Source organism: Mya arenaria, chromosome 9, assembly GCF_026914265.1.
Source record: "Mya arenaria isolate MELC-2E11 chromosome 9, ASM2691426v1".
NCBI classification, from domain to species: domain Eukaryota; kingdom Metazoa; phylum Mollusca; class Bivalvia; order Myida; family Myidae; genus Mya; species Mya arenaria.
This window is the reverse complement of record NC_069130.1, coordinates 3,313,625-3,329,853: the sequence shown is the minus strand read 5'-3', so window position 1 is coordinate 3,329,853 and position 16,229 is coordinate 3,313,625. Positions and strand designations below refer to the sequence as shown.

The window sequence follows — 16,229 nt, the reverse complement described above, 5'->3', positions numbered from 1 at the left end:
TCTAATGGACAGTCGGATGGAGGGTCAACCTGCAGTCACTTCATACCTGAGGGTAAGTGCAAGGGGTACTTAAAAGATAAAGCACACCTTGCCGTTTTCGTTTTCATCTTTCAAACAGTTTATTATTAAATTCTTAATTACGTATCGTGTTCTTATTTTATAGAAAATCCAGTACCAGCCACACACACGTCCTTCAAATGCCTTCTTCGTGCATGTTATTTAATTATATTATTCGTATTTCAGCAGTAAACATGTACATGTACATCAAATATTCGCCGAGTGTACACCTCGAACAAACGGCTAAAACTTTTGGATTTCATCTGACATGGATTATGATACCTGTAGAACTGAATATTGGCAAAATGATTTACAAAGTAGTGCACTAGTTTGAGTAAACGGTAAGGTATGCCTCTCATCAGGGCTATTGTCAAACCTACTACTGGTCTTGTACCCGCAGTTTTTTTTAAGTATTGTTTTAAGCTGGGTGCGATTCAAACTGAGGGTCAAGGGAGGCTACTACAGGGAATCAAATCAGAAGTTACAGAATTCTCTTTTTGAGAAAAAAATAGAAAAAAATATTTTATATCTCAGCAATAAAAAAAATATTGCTAATACGAAAACAAATATTAAATGTCGTTATTTCCTGAAGGCCATTTAATAACATGGTCTAAAGTGAATGTTCGTAGGAGTTTATGACAAACGCAATATGCAGAACTAAGGTAAACGCTATCACATTAGATGACGCGAATTCGCCTCCTTTTTATTTGCGAGCTGCTCATATGTTTGATAATGTTACAATTCATGATCATCGATTTAGTAGTCTAGATCTTTGCTTTGTGGTTATCCTAATGTTTCTTTGAATACCATGCATATTGATATTTACATGCTTCTGGTGGCGTTAGTTAAATGAGGCCATTTTAGCGATGCAAAAGTCGTTTATGAATTACACGCCTACTACCATAACATACGGAAACTGAACACTACAGTATGATGATACAGATTTTTCAATATGGCGTACTGTATTTTCACTGTTGGATATAGAAAAGGAAATTGATAGAAATAATAAAAATAAAATATCAAGCTGCATTTTTATATAAAAAATATACCATACATGTCGTGTCTTGCTAATGAATCGCAAATTTAATTTTAGTTGAATACCAAGTCATTTAAACTATTGATTCAAACTATGTTTCCCTTTTTAGAGAATACCGCCACAAAATCGAATCTGATATATTGCAATCGATTATCGGCTCGGTCTAAAACGATCGACAAATTTGATCATCATTATATGCCTTATTCTATATTCTTATTTTTATTCACTGCCTTATATGCATAACCCTAGCCTTAACAAAAACTTTCGCGAAATAATAACGATTTCTATATTGGCAACATTTTCTGACGATTTATCTGCCCCACACCTTACCTTAATACAAAACACATTTATGTTAACTATTTTCGTTTATTCTTGGTTTTGCCTTTGACTTGTAATTCAATTTTCTTTTATTAATTTTACTATAAAATAACTTCATTTAAAGAAATGTATTTTATATGCATAAAGCCAGTGAAAGAATCACAAAATTCTGATTATTTAGCCACCTAAATAGCGACCTTGCAGCATTTCGATACAATATAAATCATGCATGACCCATACGCACGTCCAGAAGAAAATTATTTAACTTTAGCTGATCGGAACACTTTTATGTCAAGAACTACCACTACCAGTTAGCCATCTTGAATACGATTGGAAAACTATTTTTTAATGGAAAAGTGTACTCACGACGTTAATTTACAATGCCAAGGTATATAGAATCCATCTGTTTATGTTTAGGGGATAGAATGCAGGCATGAAGCGTTATGTGCACTTGAAAATAAATGTCAAAGGGTCATAATTATGTGAAACATGCCGAAGCTCATGCACAACTAGACTGTGTATCAAAATCCCTGTAGCAGGTTTGAAGATTTCGCGTGGACAAACTTGGTGACATTCCCCTTCCATTCATCCAGACAGACAGACAGCACCGCTTGCACGTGTCTGTTACCTTATTTATTTATTTATATAAATATATGTATATGTTTAGTGAGTGTATGTGTGCGTTTGTGTGTGTGTGCGTGAGCGTGCGTGTGCGTGCGTGCGTGCGTGCGTGCGTGTGTGTGCGTGTATGTGTGTCTATTTATGTATCTATCTATCCATTCATTCATCCATCCATTCATCCATCTATCTATCTATTTTAACATTAATTTAATACATACCTTCTGAAAGTCTTATAAACAATATTGACAGAATCAATTGAGCTACCTCCATATTTTATGTGTAACACTAAAATGACCTTTATGCAATATTTGAGCTAAAAAAAAAATGGAATTAAAATAAGCGATGATAAGATCTTTGACTTTTCATAACAGCATAGCCGTGTTAAGATAACTGGTTCAAATTAGTACATAGCCTTTAATTTCGAAATTGAGACTAGCTACTCCTTTGATTTTTAAACTATACAATTTTAATTATGATTATTTATTGAATTTATCTTGAGCCAAAACACTCAAAAGAGTGTTTTAACCAAGTCTACAACCGTCTTTCCAAACTTCCCGAGAATACACACATGTGCCCATTAACTTCACAGCTAAGGACTAAATAGTACAATAAACAACTATAATACTTTATAATAATGATATGTTTTGGTTCTCGTGATAAGCTATGTAAATTATCCTCAGGCTATATGTTGGCTATGTTGTACATTTAAATGATTTGATTAGTTTATATAAGTAATTGGATAAATAGTTTCCAAGCAATTAACGTTTGGGTTATCTTTGACCCCACTACCTCTATATTATAAAATGAGCTACAGATGTTTAATCTCTTTAATAAACACCTTAAACTAAATATCTTTCAAACGATGGTTTCCTCCGAAATACAATGCGGGGAGTCATGCTTAAATTATGGTATCGCTGTTTCTATCGCCAGTGAGAAAGTTGCCTTTGTCGTTGATTATATTCATACCTTCATAAACAACATAGTTTTTGAATTATTGTTTCCACTATCACAATGTTGCGGCAAATGGCGTTATCTATTAAAACAAAAGGTTATGTGCAAGTGTTTACAGACTTGGATGCAAAGAACAGCGATATTTGAAAATAAGTCTTTAACAACTCGAATTTTTCAACATTGGGTCATTGTTTAAAACCTTCCAATATGTATTACTGTATTTGTTTGGATAATCTGAGTGAAAGAAACATTATTGACGTCTCGCTGAAATTTCTTGCTTACCATAGGTGGGAATAGATGAATATATGTTGTTGTTTTTTTTTTTGCTTTGAACTAATCATCTTCTATACACCTTTTTTTCCATGACACATATGAACCGGACGTTAGATCAAGACCAAAACACTTGTAAGGGATAAAGAAAGTTTTTGAAAAACACAACAAATATGCTTTTCACATTTCATAATAGGTAAAATTTTAAGATTGATCTCTCAGGACATCTCAGTATTAATTAAGTTCGAAGTTTGAAAGGTAATGTCGTGAATGTATACGGCTTTGAATGAAACTTTGATTACCTTTGGCTATTATTTATACAAAAGATAGAATCCATTTTACAGTGGTTCCGTTAATTTTCTCGGTATTTCAAGTCAGGTGGTGGATAATCACTTGGCTGTGTTGGCCAATCGAATGCTGGTAGAATTCTCACCTGTAAACAAACACGTTTGTTAATTAGAGTACCATCACCATCAGTTTAAATCTTGAGACTGTGCTGAAATTATGATTGTTGACGTTGTAACAGTACACATGCCTGCATTAAAGTGTTCAGAACGCTTATGCATGGCAATAACGGGTAAGACCCAATATGGGGACGAACTATAACGTTCTTCGTCTGGGTCTTTCGAAGTTTGCATTCAATAGCTTATTTAGAAGCGGCAGGTCTGAATCATTGTAAAAAAATAAACCTGAGGTATTTAGCGTAGGAATAAGCACTAATGTTAAATCGACATAACGGCCTTCACTTATAAGTATCTAATTGTTGAAATCATTTTTGTTGACTACCAAGGAACATATCGCGCAAGAAACTTAAAAATGCGAATACACGTAGGTCAGCGCCGTAGCAACACTGAGGCACATCGAGGCAGCTGCCTCGGTTAAAATTTGGAGAGCAAATAAATAGAATAAATAACAAACCAATAATACAATGAAAACTAATAAGATCGACCTCTGAATTCGTGAAACGACTACAATGTTACATTTGATTATGAAAGATACCGTAGCAACAGACACTGAGCCTAACCGAGGCACCTTCTTTGCTTTCATTTAGTACTGCCGGACTCTGTACAATGTACCGAACTCTACAGCAATGCTTTTTGCTTGCGCATTGAGGACACGCTCTATGAACAGAATGGCACTCCGTATTATTCAATTGATTCCGAATGAATTTCAAATCTTTTATTATTATAACAGCCTAAACAATATATACAAATTTTATCAACGAATTATTGCATGTTCCATTTTATACATGCTTAAATCTCGGCTACATGTATTAAATATTTAAACATTTACTGAAGTTTAATGTAATGAAAAGCTTTGATTGCTACTTGCAGAGCACGCTTGTTTAACACACAGGTAACGTGAGTTATGAAATAAACAAACACAGACTTGTCCTCATTGACATTATTTAAGTTATTATAAGAAAAACTTAAGCAGGGAGAATTCCTCTCAGAAGGAGATGTTTAAAAGTCCTAAACCGCAAAAACGGAACAAAATTTCTTTTTAATGAACTTGTTAAGCACATATGATGAAAAACTTTCAAAATTGAATATTGCGCATTTTTTACATCGCTGCATCCAATTACAATGGGACATAGTCCTAACAATTGTCGAGGAAACGTGTTTTATGGTGAATCGACAGTGAGTGGCCAAGTAATTGGCGTTCATGGTCAGATAACTGACCTTGATCTTAATGCTAAATATGTCATGCATTATAGAAATCGTTGTTTAAATCAAGTAGAATTCTCATCATACACTCAAGTTCCATCAAATTGCAATTTTATGAACACATTTCACCAACTTTTTTTTCACAACTCCGCAAAATACACATGCCATGTAAAAGCGCAGTGTCTGAACTTTGAGCCGACTCACCACAGTCATGATGACGAATATATCATATTTCAGTGGACTTTAAACGACAGACTCTCCCTATAATTCCGGTTATGAGATGGTTAAGAAAGGAATTCATAAGAACCCTGTCCATTATGAACACTTTCATCGCATTATACTGTGAACGAACAAGATGCGGCAAGTTATTTGAAGTCAATGAAAAGCGGTATATAGTAGCATTTATCAGATTTTATAAAGGTTTATGACCGGTCAGATATATTTCTTAAGTATAGCTATTATATCTGACCGGTCATAAACCTCTATAAAATAGTCCGCTGACTGGCCGGTCCTTATAATGCCATATGACCCGAAGTGGTGTGTTATATTTCTTATATTATACGAACACTTTTCATTACAATTCAATATTTTTAAAGCGATTTAATTGTGTTTTATTAAACAAAGCGAATAATGTTTACTTGCGACAAGATTTCGACGTTGTGAAAATAGCAAGCCGCACTTACCAATTGTATGACGTCAGCGGTCCATATTACATTTTTGGCCATGTCCGGACCCGCCAAAAATATAATATGGACCGCTGACGTCATTAAACTGAATTGTCATCAAAATACAGTGTTATACGGACTGATCGAGTTTATATGTACATAGAAGGGACAAATTTATGTGAGGTATAGTATAAATAAATATATTGCCAATGAAACCAGGAAATAAATCTAATGGATGATAACCGTGTAAATACATAGGTGATTGACCATATTTTTTTTATTTTTTTTATTATCATCATTATAATCTTAATCACTTCTATCCATTTTAGATCACGTACAACAGCACTTTTCTTCACCTGAACAATTGGAAGACGTTAAAGAGGGGACATATTTGTTTACAGGAAATCATGACCATCTTCCTTTAAGCTTTTAATACATAATCAATTAAACATTTTCATACTTTCTATGAAAAGCAAATTTGAAACAAATGCTATCAGATAGAAATACTCCTGCGTCACTCGAAGAAGGATTACAAAAGTGTGACAAAAACGACTTCCCCACCATTGATGCAATCTGAAAATTAATATTTAGATTACCTGTGGGGTCCTGTTCGTTTGAACGCAGTTTTGGCGCTTTCAGAAGACTCAAAACAAGGAAACGATCAACATGTCAGACGATTGCCTTAATCGTTTGGCTTTGATATGTGTTCATAATTCATTCCAATTGACTGCACGTATACTCTGCGATTGCGATTCAGGACATCGAAGGGTTTTGTTTTTTTTTTGCTTTTTATTAAAAAAAAAAGTTATACTTACGAGAATGGCGTATCTTGAATCAGTGTTTGCTTACTTTATGACTTAACCCCGCTTTTCCGCCGAGCTCGTCCCTGGCTCCTAAAACAAATATATACAAATATATGAAATTCTTTTCTTTGCGCTCGCTGATGAAAAATGAAAATGTATATAAAGTGCAAATAATACATTTTACGGTGGTTTTAAATGGCCGAAGTGTCGTCAACTAAGAGTTGTCCTAGAAAATGAATAGTAGGGATCATGCTCCCGGACCCCTCTGTACTGCCTCGGTTTAAATGTGCCTCTGGCTACGGCACTAATTAGGTATATTTGGTCATTTCAAATTGTCTGTTTTTCTTCTTCTTTGCTTATTTTGCTAAAATGAAATGTCATATAAATCAGTTAATAAAAGTATTAATCGCATACACGATTGTGCTTTTGCTCCTTTTTTTGTGTGTCTGTGGTTATGGGGGGGGGGGGTGTCCTTTATGCATGATATCATGGTGGCGTTGTTTTCGTTGTTCCGATTGTTATTCCCAGATGATTTCGTCGTTAAAGATGTACCGGCATTGTAAAACAATCCTTATCTAAAGCCGTCTTAAATATGTACTTATCATTTAATCTGTTGAGTCTTTTAAATTTTAAAATATAATGTAAATTGCGTAAATAATTATCCTGTTTTAAAATTTAACTTCATCATCGCCATGAAAAGATTTCTAACATAAATCAGATAATGACTACACCCAGACCTGAAAAGGAATATTTATACTAAACCAAACTATTTTCATTGTTTTCAGGTCAAAATATGTCAGGTCTATATGATTATGGTCACTTGAGCCCATCTATTTACGGACGAGTGTTAGCGAATCCATACAAATTTCTTTCTTTTTTGATGATTAATTCATTTAAGTAAAGAAACAGTTTTCTTTTTCAAAGATATTAGATTTAACATTATAATTGACTGTGTTAGCTGAAAGGCATAATTGCAAATACCCGCATCCTTCTTGCAACGCTGTTATAGAAAAACGCTGTTTGGCGATTTTTTATCAGGAAATAATTGTATTGCTCGCGCTGTTAGTGAGAAAATGTGATATTTTTATGAAAAGTCATTTACAACACATCACAATCTGATCGTGTTGAACAAAAATGTTTATTGGTTGTAGATTAATGGAATTGCTTAATTTTGACATTAATTATAGGACGCAAATTTCATCTTATGTTTCAATGGTATTATTTGTCTTAAAAAATACAAGGCATTATTACAAAAAATTAAACGCTCTTTTGTGACAAGTTATTTAAAACTTATGCTTGATTTTTTTTCACATTTATGAGCCTTGACACATTGAATCTTCGTTATATACTTACTAACATGCCCCTAAATTGCTGCCCTTTTAGATATGCTATATTTCGGTGCCGTTATCACTCCTGTAATGGCTCTAGATCTACATAATACCTTGGTGGTTGATTAGTTTAGGTTTACATTTTATAACATGGATTACGTGACATAACACACTTGTTCAGCATGTGATGTTTTATTAACTTACAAAACAAATCAATGTAATGTAACAGACTGCACAAATTGCTATGTGCACCTGTCGGGGTTCGAACCCACGACCTCTCGCTCTGCAGGCGGACACTCTACCGCGTCGCTATAAAAGCTAGCTCTATAGCGAGACAGTATAAGTGCCGCTATATACATCGTATACCTGGTTACACATTCCCCCTCTATTTTGAAATTCGTTCTTGAATTTCGGAGACTAAGGTCAATTCGCAATGACCTTGAGGCATATCGTATAACACGGGTCCCTTGTTGGGCGCCAAATGTCACAGGGTGAGAAAAGTGTGCAGCCAGACCGGGGCTCGAACCCGGGACCCCTCGCTATCAGGGCGAGTGCTCTACCGACTGAGCTACCGGACCGCTTACACACCTCCTCACCACATGTGTAGGTATCGGTACCGTGACAGTAATATAAATACGTCTACCGATGCAGACGGTTCACGATAATGAGACTGGTAGGTTAAAGTGGTGTTTAATGAGTATGCAAACGACGTGGATAGGCAAAATAATAATAATGCCTTTTTTTTGCAAATACGTTCTACTTGAAAGCTATACTGAATGCGGTATTCAATTAAATAGTTATTAAATGGGTATGCCCTTTCGCTTCTGCTTTGTTTATCCTCCATTTTTCATTTCTCTTTCGTAGTTATTAGAAAAGAGTTATAGAATAAAAGAAACATTCGACGATTCTGATGTAAATGAAAGGAGATGGCGAGAATTTGATGGTTTTAGCACTGTTTTCTCCGAGATTTCGTGTTATTTGGCGTTGGTTTCGTTTTCATTGTTATTAAAACTTGTTTAACAATTATTCGTAAACAAAATTGGCAAAACGTGCGCGTCAGTTGATCAAACGACGATCTTAGTATTCTTTTGCACCGAAAAAAACCCAGTCATTTGTACCATCTAAACGGGAAAGCTCCGGCAATATGTTTAAACTCTTCAAAGTTTTTCATCTGTAACAGAGCGGTTAATGCGAGCTTTTAAAATATACGAGTTAATTGACCGGCTGAAGTGCGACAATGCAATAAGTACATGTATGGATGCGCGGAGGGTTATTGTGCCAGATCCTTCAGTAATATGTTTCACGTCAAACGTCAAATAATATGTCATATTGCTCTCTCTAGCAAACGGTGTGTCAGAGTTTTGAAGTCGATTAACAGGCCATAAATGTTGGACGTAGCAAAAGCCATGACCATTCAATGCTGCTTTAAAACATTGAAATGCAAAGTTTATTTTCAAACATTAGTTTATTTCAGGATGTCTATCTTATTCTATATCCTTCAGGATCAAAATTTTTCGACTTAAAAACCCATTGCCACATGTAAATTCATGCTTATTTTAAGACCGAGTCTTATTGAAAGTAACAGGTTTTTCCTGTGTTTGGATGAACAACAAAGACATGAGTGCTCAATCAAAATGTCTTACTCATGCATACCCAATAACGCATTTTGGGATTTCATTTACTTTTGGAGATTTTTTATACATATACATTTCCACATCATTTAAAAATGCTAACAAAACAATGCAAAATACATTGACTTCATAGAAGCCTATGGCTTAACCTAGATCCTTAAATCTTTCTCGTTACTTTGACTTTGTATCATACATTTTACATACTATACAATTTGATCTTATCCCGAGAACCGGGACTTTATAAGTTTAGCTTAGTATATGTTTTTTCATGCTTTTCGATGAAATATGGAGACCTGTAAGTAAAAAATGGCTTGGCCACTCGTGAACCTATGTTTTTCTATGACACCCGTGATATAAAATACGATCTTCCACTGAAATAAACACATATCTTCTTTTTATCCTTTTGAGTAAAGAAACTCATAACTTGTTGCAAATGGCGTTTTGTAAATTATTAACGTTCTGTCTGATAGCGGAAGGTGTTGCACGGACAGTGTCGTCTGGTAATTGTCGTCAAAATGTGAATGGTGTTAGCTAAGTATTTTGTGAAACTAGATACAGTGCTTACTAAACTAACGATTTACTTTCCTGGCCATTGAAGTTCTATGAATATTGACTGCAATATATGTTAAACATGGTGTTTGCAACATATATGGCCAGTTGAACCATTATTGCTATTTTGATAATTTCTTTACAAAATAATTTTAATTGAATAATAAGCATTTGCAGTTTTGAGTCTTAAGTCTCGAACTCAGACTGACGAAGCTTAAAGCTAATAATTTTGCATATTTTAAAAAAACGTATCTACTTATTTCGAAATTTTAAATTGACATGTTCAATACATGTATTAGATTAATCAATTCATCGTTAAAAATAATTTAATGCTGTCGTGCTTTGAAAGCATCTACTCTATAACTGTACGATTAATAATTGTTTTTCTTTTAAGAAAACAGAATTGCTGCAACCACTGCTTATCATGTGTCTTAGTAAAGGGAGGTCTCCTTGCAAAGAGCTACGGTATCGCACCCGGATCTCTTGTATCTCACTCTGTTTCTTCAAGTCTTCCTATGTCTGGATTTGACTGTGAATCGCTGTCACTAATATTTCATGTCACTTATGGCATTTAAACACAGTTTAAGTCGTGATGGCGTCACGGCGTGGTAAAGCCATAATGCAGCCAATGGGCGCGGGAAGACATTGATAAACTGAAATAAACAAACATTTTAGGTATTGCTTGATCTCACTATGTGTATGTTAACTTCCATTAAGCAACAGTTTTTAAGACGTTGTGTTAAGTTGAAAAGATACAAAGCGTTGAAAATGACCAATATTGTGTTGCTGAAATACAACGAAATTATTCATCGATCTAATACAGATCATCTAGTGTCATCATATAATGTACATGTGCCAATAAAAAGGTGGGGCCAATGATATACCGCCCTGCATATTAACTATATATTTCCAATACTCCATGTTACTGCTGCAGTATACCTTGAGCAGCTTTAGGCAGTGGACACACTACTACATATTTAAATGCAGAATTGCAATTATTAAATAAGTAGGATTTCAGGACTTCATGAGGTAAGTTAATAAGGTAATGTATCGGTTCCAAAAACTAGCTGGAACAAATAAACAGTTGATATACTTGTTGCAGACACTTAATAATGTGTGGGAGTTTTAACCAGCGCCTCAATTTAACATCAACAATTATAAAGTTTGAACATTTGAATTCTAGATTTGCAAGCATGTTCTAGATATCTTCCAGGAACATTTGTTTTCGTGTTTTATTCTTTATGAATATATGACACCTTTAAACCAATTTGTTAGCCAGAATTTATCCTACATTCATAGGTTTTACTACTGCCATCACTTGTTTTCAATACAGTGGTCGACGTAACCATACACGTCGACATTTATTTGAACCATCTGTCTATGTCGTTGCTGCTCACGTCGCAATTATAATCCCACCACTGTTTTACGACACCTGTGGTCGTCGCTACTACTCCCGTCGCCGTCATCTTCACTCCAATAGTCATCGCTCACGACGGCATGACCTATTCCGTCGTTTTTATTACCTCTCCAAACGCCGTTCATACAACTCCCATTGAAACTAAACCCTTCGCGTGTCATTTATATCGCGTCGTTTTAATAACACTTGCCGTCGTTTTAACCCCTGTCATTCTTGTATTGACACCTATCTTCGCCACGATGAAATCGCCAGGTAATATGGTCAAAATGACCCCTACCATCTACCAGTAACATATCCGGCAGTTTCTTCAATTCACACGGTCTCCCGTCGTCGTCATTGTCTTTGCTACCGCCGTTTGTTTTCTTTTTCGTCGTTGTTATCAGACCTGTGTTCGTTTTCAACACTTTTGTTGCTGTTATCAGCTCCCGTTATTACAAGAATAAGTCTTCAGTTGGTCTGAAAACGTTAATACGCCAATTGCAGAATAAGACATTGTTTTTTTATGCTCGACATAATAGGTTGGCATTTTATTGTTAGAGATATATATAATATCGTTTAAATTTGGATCCCAAAAAATGTTTGTGTACATCAGCAGCCAATTGTATAAAACCGGTTAGGTCTTTGGTTTTATTAAAGTCAGCAGAAATGCTTATTGATTGGTCGATATTTATCCAACAATTATTGTTGACCAATTAAATTGCTTGCATGTGAACTAGTCAAAATATAACCTGTGGATAAACCATCAAGTTTTTATACAATTTGCCCCAATTTTATTCATTTATAAAAAAGGAGTTACTTTAATTGATTTTCATTTACAATGGGGGATAAAACATAAAAAGAAGAATAAAAGTAACAACAAAAAAACTAGCAACACAAAAAACTTAAAATTTCGGAGATGAAAAAAACAACAACATTAAAGAAGGAATAATTCGTTGGAGCTGGTAATGAACATGTTTGACTTCAGCTAGACTGTTTCTGAATCCATTCATTCACTTGCAATCTATAATTTGTCACTGTTATTTCTTTTCTACATAATGTCTCATTATCTTATATATTTTATAGTTGATTATATAAGATATTGCTTTTCTATACTTTGAACCAAAAATGTAGAATTTTATCAATATGATTATAATGTAATTTATCGCTTGGTGTTTTCGTGACTGCCTTCTCGGAAGCAGATCATTGATGATGTTAATGGTACATAAATGTCATTATTTATTTTTAAAAGTTCATTCCACAATGGTTGTTGTTTCGGGTACTCCACAAAAAAGATGTGCAATTGTTTCAATATTAGTTTCACGAAAGTTGCACAAACTTGTTCCAAAAGAAATATTCTGTGTAAGTATTTATATTTAAAACTTCTAACGTTTGTGTCGTCAGAGCATCCAGATGTACTCATATCTATTTGTTACAACTCTTAATCTCTTATTTAATTTATTACAAGTTTTTTGCCATTTTTGATGATATGCTAGTATCTACTGACGAAATAGCCTTTGATAACAGATATTCATTCGGCATTTAATGAGTACTGGTCTGTAATTAGCTTAATAATGGTTGTGTTAGGGTTTTCATAAAAGCCTGTTGACGAGCGTGTCAAACTTCAGATGTATTTAACATTGAATCATGTTCCATGCTTAGCATTATGCGAGGATGTTTTTAAATCAGTAAAAACAGGTGTATTTTCTTATGTTTAAGCAAATAAAAACTTCCTGAATAATTTTTCCAATATAACTTTTTTTCATTGATAAGACTGCAATATTATAGAGCTTTAACGTATTTACCTTATTCGGTATTAACGGTATTATGCCTTGTGTTTGTAAATGTGTCAGGTTTTCGTTTTCACATACGTATTGAAATGAAATGTTCAAGCTTTTTGCGAAATGTTCTTTAAAAATAGCCAAATAAGTGCTTATAGGATTCCAGCGCTTATTTATCTCAGTCAGGGTTTTTATGATTATTCATATATTTTATCAGCTCCGTTTAAAAGCTTTCCCCTTTTTCTTTTCCTATTTCAGACATGTTTGTAATTGCAACATTCAAAAAAAATAATTTATTTTTCATTTCGATTGGATGAAAAAAAAAATAGAATTAAATTTATTTGATTGAATAAAAAAAATAGAATTTTTTTTTTATCTTTTTACTAAAAATGCATGAAATGAGATATTAAAAACACTTGACCAATTGTATTCGTAATTCCTCTTGTGTTTTTAATGTTGATGATTCGGAAGATTTGGATTGTAATACTTTAGCATATTCAATTATTTGCAAAATATTTCATAACAAAAATCTGGCTAGAAAAATATTCTATAAATAAAAGCTTTCTCCATTTTATGTTATATGTGATTTGGTAGGAATTTTTTTTTCGTTAATTATTATAAAAGCATGAATTTAAGATGCATTTTGTTCATTAACTGTTTACGAAACAATAAAGTAAGAACGGATATATTTGTAAATAATTTTCAATCATTTAGACGTTAATCCATCTTTGCCATTTTTGCCCAAGTCATGATTATGAGTTTACTGTATTACTATTGTATACTGTATAACAGAAAGTCACGTACCATCGTTTGATGAACAATTAACTAAACATTTAATATTGGTTTTCCGGTTAGCGCAGTGGTTAGCGCACTCGCTTCTCACCTAGGCGATCCGGGTTCGATTCCCGGCTTGGGCACATGTGAGTTTGATATGTCGTCACCAAGCCGGACAAGTGGGTTTTCTTCTGGATCTCCGGTTTCCCCCACAACATGACACTACACTCTCGCGTAAAATCGTGCCGACGAAAGTGATTAATATAATGATGTAATAACTGGTTCACTATCATATATCATAAAATAAATATGTTTAAACTTAATTAAATAAATATATAAGACGGCAAGGTGCAGACTTGTCGTTTTCCTCGTGAGATAGTTAAAAGTAAAGAAATACATTTATTGTTTAGCATTAAGCTTGATACGTCTGTTTAGAATGTTCGAACTATATATGTGAACAAAAATTAGAATGTCTCAAGCATTAAATCATATATGTGTATTAACCACAATAAACTGGCCTTTCTGAATTCAGCAAAAACTACCAGACCAGGAATATTCTATTTGTTTAGAAAAGAGACCCTTCCTGAATAATTTGAACATTTCTCTAATATACCTGTTGTTGTTTATTTAAAAGCAGACTGATAAGTTGTCATTATTTTAGGGAGGATTTTGTAAAGACAAGTGTTTAATTTTGCGGAAACAATTGCAGGAATTGAAAAATTTCATGCATACATTTGGCTAAATCATGATTAAGAGTTGACTATTTTACTATTGACTTCTGTATAACTTCTGTACCGTCTCTCGGCAACGGAAGTTCTAACCAGTAATCAAAGTCACTGAAGTGTACTTAATTTACATTATCCTGCATCCGACTGTACAATATCTTTCCCGATCTAATCTAGACTTCGTTCACAAAGAGTTTTTCTGTATGACAGTCATATATCGTCGGAATTAGGCGAGTTAAATCAGCATGTATATTGTATCCAGGTTCCTTTCACACTTTCGTTGGTAGATATTTTTACCATTTCATTCATGATGTAAAACAATACCCTAGATTTTACTCATTTACTGAACTGCGTTAACCGTTTAAATATTTTTATTGTAAATATAATTGAATCAATTTCTGTATACAATATATGCTTTGATTTTAACATTAAGCTTGTTATATTAAATTTTCAGATTCCAAATAATTCTAGACAGACATGAATAACACAACCAACGTCACAGGATCAATTTCCCATGTAGCAGAAATGACACTCGCAGAGAGTGTTCCCGCCTGGAGTCGACATTTGTTGACGATGTTTATCGCTGTTGCGTTTCTACTTGGAATACCTGGGAACTGTTTGGTGGTTAAGGTTCATTACTGCATAAAGAAAAGGTCAGTTACAGATTGGATGATATTCTATCTGGCGGTCTCTGACTTGTGTTCTCTCTCGGTCTGTGCGCCTTCCTTTATCCTGACCAATGTTGGCGTATGGAGTATGTTTATGCCTTCCTGGATGTGCAAGTTCCACTACACGATGCTAAACATGTCTTACATCTCGTCAAATGTGCTGATTGCATTTACGGCTCTAGTAAGGATGAGGAAAATGATGGGGAAATCGGACATGTTATCTTCAAAACAAGCATGCTATTTCGGAATTGGACTGATGATCTTGTCTAGTGGGTTTGCAGCCATTGCCTTCAAACTAAATGGGAACAATCCTGAAGGACATTGCTATTTCACACCACAGACGAAGCAAATCCAAAAGAACGTTTATATTATCCTTCTTGCCATAGCGATTCTCTGTAGTATTATGTCGTGTGTCTGTTATAGTAAAATAGTTTATTATCTCAGGAAAACAAGACGAATTCACCCAAATAATGTGAATGCTGACAACGCCTTAAGCAGAAATCATATACGGGCATTACGAAGCAGCCGAGTGATGGGTATTGTATCGTGTGTGTTTGTCTGTTCTGCTGTTATCCCAATGACCACTGCTACTCTTCTTATGGGTCTAGATCTGGAGAAATCGTATGCTATAAATATCCTTATATTTCTGCTGACAAGGTTTTATTTCATCAACAACTTTGTCAACCCAATACTTTATGTCTGTATGTCCTCAACATTTCGAAGCATGATGCTATCAAGTTGGTGTTTGGAGAAAATTAGTAATCAGAATACAGTTGAAGGATTCACATAAGGTCTTGATTAATAATTCGGGTCGAGTAAAGGCGGTTTGATAATTTCAGTGTTTGTAGTCCGACGAGCCAACACAGCAGTGTGTCAATTGTGGTCTGCAAAGACGATTTTTGAGCAAATATAAACATTTGCTGAAGGATCGCTGCTGTCAGTATCTTAGTTTTAACTCTTCTAACCATTAGCGGTTAAAACCGCGCGTAATT

At 34.4% G+C, this 16,229-nt stretch overlaps 1 non-coding gene across 1 annotated transcript; it reads right to left on the bottom strand.

Annotated features, from left to right (window-relative positions):
• Window positions 1-8,221: 8,221 nt before the first annotated feature.
• On the bottom strand, window positions 8,222-8,294 carry Trnas-uga (transfer RNA serine (anticodon UGA)). Its single transcript has one exon. It is a non-coding gene; the product is annotated as a tRNA-Ser (tRNA).
• Window positions 8,295-16,229: the final 7,935 nt, after the last annotated feature.